We start from the raw sequence: 8,893 nt of genomic DNA on the forward strand, positions 1-8,893 counted from the left end.
TGACTGAGTTCAGAAGCACTGAGGAAGCCTGAGTTCTGACCAACTTGTCTCTATCCAAAAGGCATAATGGCACTCAGTGGAAGGGTTTATAGAGCAAGAGGGAGTCTGGGGTGAGTAGGTGGCATGGGGACAGTCTGCTCATATCTAAGCACATAACCAAACCATGGAGACGTATTTTGATCAAACTTTGCTTAACAAGCAAAAAGACTTTTCTCATAAAAACACATGCTTTTCTGCTGAATGCTTCTCTCAGATAGCTGGGCAAAAATCTTAGGACAAGCCTGATTACTGCTGAATGTGATAAAGAAATGCTGCTTGCTGTTGTAAAAGTAAAGACTTAATAAGCTCTTAGAAAATTTCTGTCTCCTGGACCTGATATATTGTAACTGAGGTGTCCAGCTCAAGACTGGGCATATGAAAAATAACAGTCTTATCAGCAAAAATATTTATACTTAGGGTAAAAGTTCTCAGAGCAGCAGAGAACTAATGATTGTTTGTCCAAACACTCCTGGGAACTGTTTTTTATATGTGAATGAAAAACTCAGATGACAGCAGGTGACAGGAAACAAACACAAATTCTCTCAAAACATGGCTGGAAATTACATTTTTCCCATATTATGATTGAAAGTGTCCAGAGAGCACTATACTGCTGATACTAAAATGATGCCCTGGATAAAGGTGGAAAGATACTATTTTTTTTATCAAGCCTCCAAATTGCATATTTAAATGAGAATGTTTATACACAATTATTCAGGAAAACATCATCACAAAAAGATCTGCACTGGTCAAAAGAGCTAGGTTAGAATCATAGAATTATAGAATAGTTAGGGTTGGAAAGGACCTTAATATCATCTAGTTCCAAACACCCTGCCATGGGCAGGGACACCTCACACTAAACCATGCCACCCAAGATTCTGTCCAACCTGGCCTTGAACACTGCCAGGGAAGAGCATTCACAACTTCCCTGGGCAACCCATTCCAGTGCCTCACCACCCTTACAGTAAAGAGCTTCTTCCTTATGTCCAATATAAACTTCCCTTGTTTAAGTTTTAACCTGTTACCCCTGATCTTAACACTACAGTCCCTAGTGAAGAGCCCCTCTCTAGCATCCTTGTAGGCCCCCTTCAAATACTGGAAGCTATGAGGTCTCCACGCAGCCTTCTCTTCTCCAGGCTGAACAGCCCCAACTTTCTCAGCCTGTCTTCATACGGGAGGTGCTCCAGTCCCCTGATCATCCTCGTGGCCCTCCTCTGGACTTGTTCCAGCAGTTCCATGTCCTTTTTATGTTGAGGACACCAGAACTGCACACAATACTCCAAGTGAGGTCTCACAAGAGCAAAGTAGAGGGGCAGGATCACCTCCTTCGACCTGCTGGTCACACTCCTTTGGATGCAGCCCAGGATACGGTTGGCTTTCTGGGCTGTGAGAGCACACTAAAGCTGGCTCATGTTCATTTTCTCATCGACCAGCACCCCCAAGTCCTTCTCTGCAGGGCCGCTCTGAATCTCTTCTCTGCCCAGCCTGTAGCTGTGCCTGGGATTGCTCCAACCCAGGTGTAGGACCTTGCACTTGTCGTGGTTGAACTTCATAAAGTTGGCATCAGCCCACCTCACAAGCGTGTCAAGGTCTCTCTGGATGGCATCCCTTCGCTCCAGCGTGTCAACCGAACCACACAGCTTGGTGTCATTGGCAAACTTGCTGAGGGCGCACTCAATCCCACTGTCCATGCCACTGACAAAGATGTTGAACAAGACCGGTCGCAACACCGATCCCTGAGGGACACCACTTGTTACTGGCCTCCAGCTGGACATCGAGCCATTGACCACAACTCTTTGTGTGTGGCCATCCAGCCAGTTCTTTATCCACCAAGTGGTCCATCTATCAGATTGATGTCTCTCCTATTTAGAGACAAGAATGCCATGTGGGACAGTGTCAAATGCTTTACACAAGTCCAGGTATTCTGACATCAACTGCTCTACCCCTGTCCATCATGTTAAAAGTGGATATCATAGGCAAAGTCTCCTGTAGATTACAAAGAGTTCAGCGAGAGCTCAATTACAAAAGAACATGGTGACTGCAGACTTTTTGTTTCTTCTGCGTTCTTGGGGATGGAGGAGGAGGGAACACTGATTTATTATTGACATAATTAAATAACACTTGTTTTCTTTTAAAAGGGAAGAGGAAGCTGAAAAAAAACAAGCAAACAAATCCTAACTTAAGTAGTCACAATTACAATTTAAAAATATAAGGGTAAACTTTCCCTTTTTATACATAAAAAAATATTCTGTTTTGTGGTACCTAATAACACATGAATCAATAATTTCTAAAGCTTTGACATTTGAAATAAAGATGATCCTAGCCAGAATCTGAAATCTTTACTTAGTTTTCCCTAGAGATAAATGTGCATTGATGCCTTGGCATGCCAAATGGGTAAAAAGTTGGAGGGGAGGAGAGAGGGAGAGAGGGCATAGAGGGAGACAAAGAGGAAGAGGCAGAGGGAGAGAGGGGAGAGAGAGAGGATGAGGTGTGCATAAAGGAAGAGAGATCAAAATTTGGGGTAAAATTGCATAGGTCTATGCCTGACCTGTTTCAGAACCACAAACTTCATTCACTTTGTGTGGCCCACAAATTTACCAAGGACAATGAAAAGCAATTTAGTGAAACTACTTGTTAAATGTTTCTAAAGAACACACAGAAGTCACTAGTCTTTTCTTTACTTCAGCATGATTTCCCAAATTGGCACAAGAGCCTTTGTGAGTGGAAGAACAATTGGTAATTTCTAAAGAATACTAACTTTCCCTTAAAAAAAAAAAAAAAAAAACAACAGAGAGAGAGCAAGATAGGGAGGAAATTTTAATCTCCAGTGATTTACAGAAAACATAACAGAGGGAAACACTAAAGCCTGTGTCCTTGGATCTGGATCTTGATAAGTATGATATGAAGATTAAAAAAAAAAAAATAAACACCACAACAATGTATTTTCCACTTCCTTAAACAGTGTTTATGAAGTCTTCTTTCATCTCTTACATAAACACAATCAGACTCCAACCGCCAACATCTCACGCCCTGAATTTATGAAATTTTATACTCTAAAAGCACTCATCATATTTAGCCATGAGAGCTGCAAATATTGGACCAGGTGCATGACACATGGTTAAGCTATCACACTTCATAGCACAACTTTCGTATATACAAACCCCCTTTATCTCAGAAAGAACAGGGTGATAAGATTAAATGTCCTTTGCAGAGGTCTAGGAAAGGTGTTTTTTTCTGAGCTTATGCCGTACTCCAGGACTTGGCACTCATGGCCTTAGGTATTTAGACAGTAATCCTTTCACTTTGGTTTAACTATTTTAGACAATAATCATAGAATCATAAAACCATAGAATGGTTAAGATCATAGATGATCTTCAGATCATCTAGTTGCAACTTGTCACAAATAGGGACATCTCAGAGCCCAAGGCTTTGTCCAACCTGGCCTTGAACACTGTCAAGGATGGAGCATTTACCACTTCAATTGGGCAACCTCTTCCAGTGCTTCATCACCCTCTCAGTAAAGAACTTCTTGCTTATAGCTAACCTGAACTTCTGTTTAAGTTTAAGCCCATTACCCCTTGTCTTATCACTACAGTCCCTAGTGAAGAGTCCCTCTCCAGCATCCTTGTAGGCCCCCTTCAGACACTGGAAGGCTGCTATGACTTGCTATGACTTGCTATGACTCGCTATGACTCTTCATGCAGCCTTCTCTTCTCCAGGCTGAACAGCCCCAACTTTCTCAGCCTGTCGTCATACGAGAGGTGCTCCCAGCCCCCTGATCATCCTCATGGCCCTCTTCTGGACTTGTTCCAACAACTCTATGTTCTTATGTTGAGGACACCACAACTGCACACAGTACTCCAGGTGGGGTCTAACGAGTGCAGAGAGGCAGGATCACCTCCTTCAGCCTGCTGGTCACACTCCTTTTGATGCAGCCCAGGATACGGTTGGCTTTCTGGGCTGCGAGCCACACTGAAGCCAGCTCTTGTTCATTTTCTCATCGACCAACACCCCCAAGTCCTTCTCTGCAGGGCTGCTCTAAATCACTTTTCTGCCCAACCTGTAGCTGTAACTGGGGCAAGAATACTTAGTTATTGTTATTCTCTAGCAGTTATGCAATCAGCCATCAATTTCAGAGTTCACAGAAAAGGTCTAAGGACATTATTGGTAACTTAGATCATTGACTGATCAATGACATGGTAGATACTGATGTGATCTGTAGCACATGATACTTGTTCTCTAAATTACAGCAGGGCATTGGGTATGTTGATGCAGATTTTTAACAAAGTTACCTCAAGCTGTATTTTTTCAAAAAGTATTGGTTTTGAAAGGAAAAGAGTATCTTGTTTCAGAGCAAATCAGTATTATTGTTCTGGTTGTTCTTCAGATGCCTGAAGCATATTGTGGCACAGTTACTTTTGCCACAGGGATGGAATGTCTATTCTGCGGACTACAGGCCTCTAGATTTTAATTTGAAAAACAACTGAAACTATGCATAGAATTTTACATCATTCACATTATTCACATTGGTCAAACTGTTTCATTACAATGTACACTGCATGACTGTGATTGCAAAAGACGCTTTTAAGGGCTTATTCTTATTTCTAATATGCTAGCCACTACACCATAACATCTATGGATTATAAATAAGTTTTATATAAACATATAGGTATGTATGTATGTAGACATACTGTTGTATACATGGAAAAAATGCACTCACACAAATATACAATTAATATATTTATATTATATATGTTTTCTTTAGAATTACACACACATAAGCGTAATATTTTCAAATGGAAATAACTAATCCACTATCTTTATTTAAATAAAACTTGTTTTATTCTAGGTACAGAATGACCTTTTCACTGACTGAAGACTGAAGATTTGCCTATATAATAAATATTTATTAGATGTGAATGTTAAAAGGAAGATACAACTCTTAGAACATCCATGGTTCTAATATTCAAGGTGTTATTGAATCTCTAAATGCATCAAACACAGGACCACCAGTATAAACTCACAGACTGGATTTTTGGAGGTTGTTTATTTCAAAAATTCTTATATAGTAAAAAGGTTTATGAGTGCAATGGAAAGACATTCTGGAGTAGAAAGTTGTGAAAATTAAATTTGCTTTGTCTTTATTTCAACTTTATCATTAGTTTTACTTCATTTCCAATTTTTGTTGATCCTTGACTGACACTTGTGAAGATGTAGTCTGCATGACAATGTCGTCACAGTGCCACCTGAGAAACTTCCACAAAAATTTTGTGTTCTCCTTTCCTTGCATCTGGATGGCAGTCTCTAAGGAATTGAGCCCATTCATGCTCACAACCTCTCTCCATCTCAAGAAACTGTTGTCCTTTTTTTTTTTTCTGTGAAGAATGACACAACTGATTGAAAAATTTCCTATTCCAGGTTTATACAGGCTAACTGCATTATTCACTTTGCTCCTTGAAAACAAAGCATTATTCATAATGACGGTTTCAAATCTGCTTTAACCTTCATTTAGGTGATGAAGTATATGCAGCTGTGAACAATCTGTCATTTAGCTTCGAAATAATCTGGCATTAAGAAATACTTTACAGGGGTTTACCAACAAAAGTTATAAATGATTTTGATCAAGATAATCTCTGTTAACAGGCAGTCTGTTTATTACACAATATTTTTTCCTCTTGTAGTATGTTGCTTTATTCTTTCTTTGCACCAGGTGCATTAAATTGAATACAGAGTACTTGCATGTGCTATAAATACAGAAAAAAACTGCTTACCTTTACTTCTTCCTGAGCCAGTCCAGCCTCATTTAAACACATATATTTTCTAGTCAACCATCTTCTACTGTCATCTTTGCAGCAAGGAGTGTCTGTATTGCTTCCTCATGTCATGTTAGTGCAATGTGAGACTAATTAATGACTGGACACTTGCTGTAACCATACACAAGAATTCAAAGGGCTTTTGTTTGTGTTTAGTTTTTTTGTTCTTTTTTTTTGAACAATAGTGGAAAGACTAAGCCAATATCCCATTAATTTAAAATATTGCTTGGTTCTGAAGAAAAGAGAAAACAAAACATTAATATATGCCAAAAGCTATAAGTGACCAGTGTATTATGGTGCAATCGAAGGTTTTCTTCTGAAGGAAGGCCCTTTGAAGGCTAAACTCAGTAAAATGATGCTCCACCCTATTGAACACCATATTATTTGATAACTGATTATACCCTTCTTTCCCCAAATCTGAGTGCATATTAGAAATTAAGGCTTTTCTGGCTTTATACATGCTTGAATGCATTGGACATGAATGAAAAATATTTTAACCATTCATGATGTTCAGAAGACAAAACTTGCATTTTGATGAAATACTGTAGCTTCCCTCTGTCCTCCTAACCCCTTGCTGAGACTGAAATTTCTGTGCTATGTTCCAAGTAAAAATAGCAGTATAAGATCTTCCTTGCCAAAACCCAAGAACAGCACTTTTCAATCTTTTAACTTCAGCTCTATTGCTTCTTTTAAACGTGAATATTCTCATTTAACTGGACTGATACCTGCATGTATTATTTGCTTACATTTTATCATTAATGTTATTATTACTATGACAAAATAAAAATCCTCTATGAATTTTCCACTGTTTTTCAGTGCAAAATGATTTGTGATTTGCTTTTGAAAATATCAGCTGTCTGTGAAAACATCCCATTATCAAACTGGAAAAGTTAACATACATAGGGAAATGCCTGGCTAGTGTCTGAGCTGTAGCTTAGGTAACCATGATGACTTTTCTATGCGTCGGGCTTCCCATTCTGACTTCACTGTTCACCTAGTGGCCTTGAGACCACCAGAACCTTTCCCCTAAGAAAGAAGACTACTCTGAAGATGAAACCTAACCTGCCTTTTTATATTATGAATGTTTAACCTCTGACTACAAATGCTTTGTAGAATACCGTAAAGCTTCCAAATTGAAAAGTATTGCTTTGGAGCTTTTCACCTCAAAGAAACAGGGACAGAGAGAAGCACACCCTTCCCTCCTATCCTCACACCTCAAAATAATCTAATAGATAATATTATCACTTTTTATTCCCAGCAGCACTGTTAAACAAGCGCTGTTTGGGGAGAATGGGTGAAAGTCTCTTAGTTTTTGTCTATCACCTCCAGAACAGTCTGATAATTCCTGTTTGTTGCATTCTGCAACCATTAGTGTAAATGTTAGTCCCACATCTTTGTAGAGATCATGCCATTCCCTGTTCTTAGCCTATGTAAGAAGAGAGACAGATACTTAATCCAGTCCCCTCAAGGACCAAACAGCATAAAACATAAGCAGATGAAGGGTAATGGAGAGACAGCTAAGAAACTTTTGATTCATAAACCAAACCTATATGAGATAGGTTAAGGAAAAATTATACAGGCAGAAGGCACAAGCCTGTATTTTCAGAGACTTGTCAAAGCGGAACTCAGTAATGGATGTTACCAAGTCATTTCCTATGTTTCTGTGACTAGGACTTAATTATGACACCAAAGTTCTATTAAATCTCTTATCTGTGTACACAGAGGTGCCTGGTTTTAACACTTGTGTGGTTTCTGCCCTTCTCACATCTTGTAAATGCACACGAGGAAGAACCTTATGTTCTTTGAATTTTCTACTTTAGCAGTCTTCACAAGGGTTAGGTCTTGCTTGAGTTCTGAGTTGGAGACTAATTGTTGTTCAGCTATCCTGAGGCCGAGTAAAATAAACTATGGCACCATGTTTCTTTTCCTCTGACATACGTAGAGCCATTCAGTTAACTATAGATGAACTGGCCACAGAGCACTCAGGCATGACATAACCTGCATTGTGCTGTAAGCATGCAAATGAAAGAGTTCTTCCCTGCGAGATCTAGTTGCTCCAGACTGCTCATTCTTCATTAGTTTTGCTCTGCTGTGCTTTCACCATCAGCTGACTCAAGCAAACATTACAGTTGTATTCCCCCCCCCCACACACACCCCTAAGAAGTTGGAGTGAAAAAACAGGGAGTAGCTCAGTTACTAGCACAGATCCAGATTACATCTGGGTATTCATGTTTAGAATGTTATTGCCTTCTTCAGCATTTTAGAGATTCATCACTTGCTTTCTGATTGACCTGATATAGTCAGTTTCCAGTGTACAGAGTAGTAGCTCCACTGGGAAGTACTACTGCATGACTAGTAATTAGAGTAAGGCTTATATCTTTCAAATGCCTGGTTTTGTCCAACTGAGTGCATGTCTTTCCTTTTTTTTCTTTCTTTTTTTTTTTTTTTTTTTTTTTTTTGTATTTTCAACCTGAAAGTTTTCTCCCATAAAATGGGAGATGAAAATTTCCGGTAAAGTACTATCTCTTGTTCTTTGTGCATAAATTTATCTGATGTTCTAACCTATACTTCATGAGCAATACTGAGTAAGTATTTTACAGCTGTGTCTGGACCACAGTGATAATGATCTCTTCTTGTGAAGATATCTCTTGCAAGGCAGCTGCTCTCCTTCACTGTGAAATCTGTCACACACTCCTTTCCAACTACATCCACTGTATGATTAATGTTTGGTGCCTGAAAATAAAGCGTACGCTTTGGACACACATCCTTCTTACCATCTTTCTTTGCTTTAAAATATGTTGGCTAGTACTAGCTAAAATCTCAGTTTCTTTTTTACAATCTCTTGTGCTATTTACCTTACAATCTGCATTTTTCTTACTTTTTTATTAAAAGTTGTCCATGTCCTTCTTTTCTGCTTCTTCATGCCACCTGTCTGCTAGACTTACGGTCAGTTGGACTTTTGGAACTTCCATTTCCAGTCAGTTCATTAGAATCATAGGGTCATAGAATCATTTAGGTTGGTAAAGACCTTTAAGATCACTGAG

At 39.1% G+C, this 8,893-nt stretch overlaps 1 long non-coding RNA gene across 1 annotated transcript in view; it reads left to right on the forward strand.

The window, feature by feature from the left end:
• LOC136004932 (uncharacterized) overlaps positions 1 to 6,617 on the forward strand; it is an 85,049-nt gene extending 78,432 nt beyond the window's left edge. The window contains exon 3 of the long non-coding RNA XR_010608619.1: positions 4,886 to 6,617. This is a non-coding gene — a long non-coding RNA (uncharacterized LOC136004932). The remainder of the gene's footprint in view (positions 1 to 4,885) is intronic.
• The last annotated feature ends 2,276 nt before the right edge of the window (positions 6,618 to 8,893 follow it).

Source organism: Lathamus discolor, chromosome Z, assembly GCF_037157495.1.
Source record: "Lathamus discolor isolate bLatDis1 chromosome Z, bLatDis1.hap1, whole genome shotgun sequence".
NCBI classification, from domain to species: domain Eukaryota; kingdom Metazoa; phylum Chordata; class Aves; order Psittaciformes; family Psittacidae; genus Lathamus; species Lathamus discolor.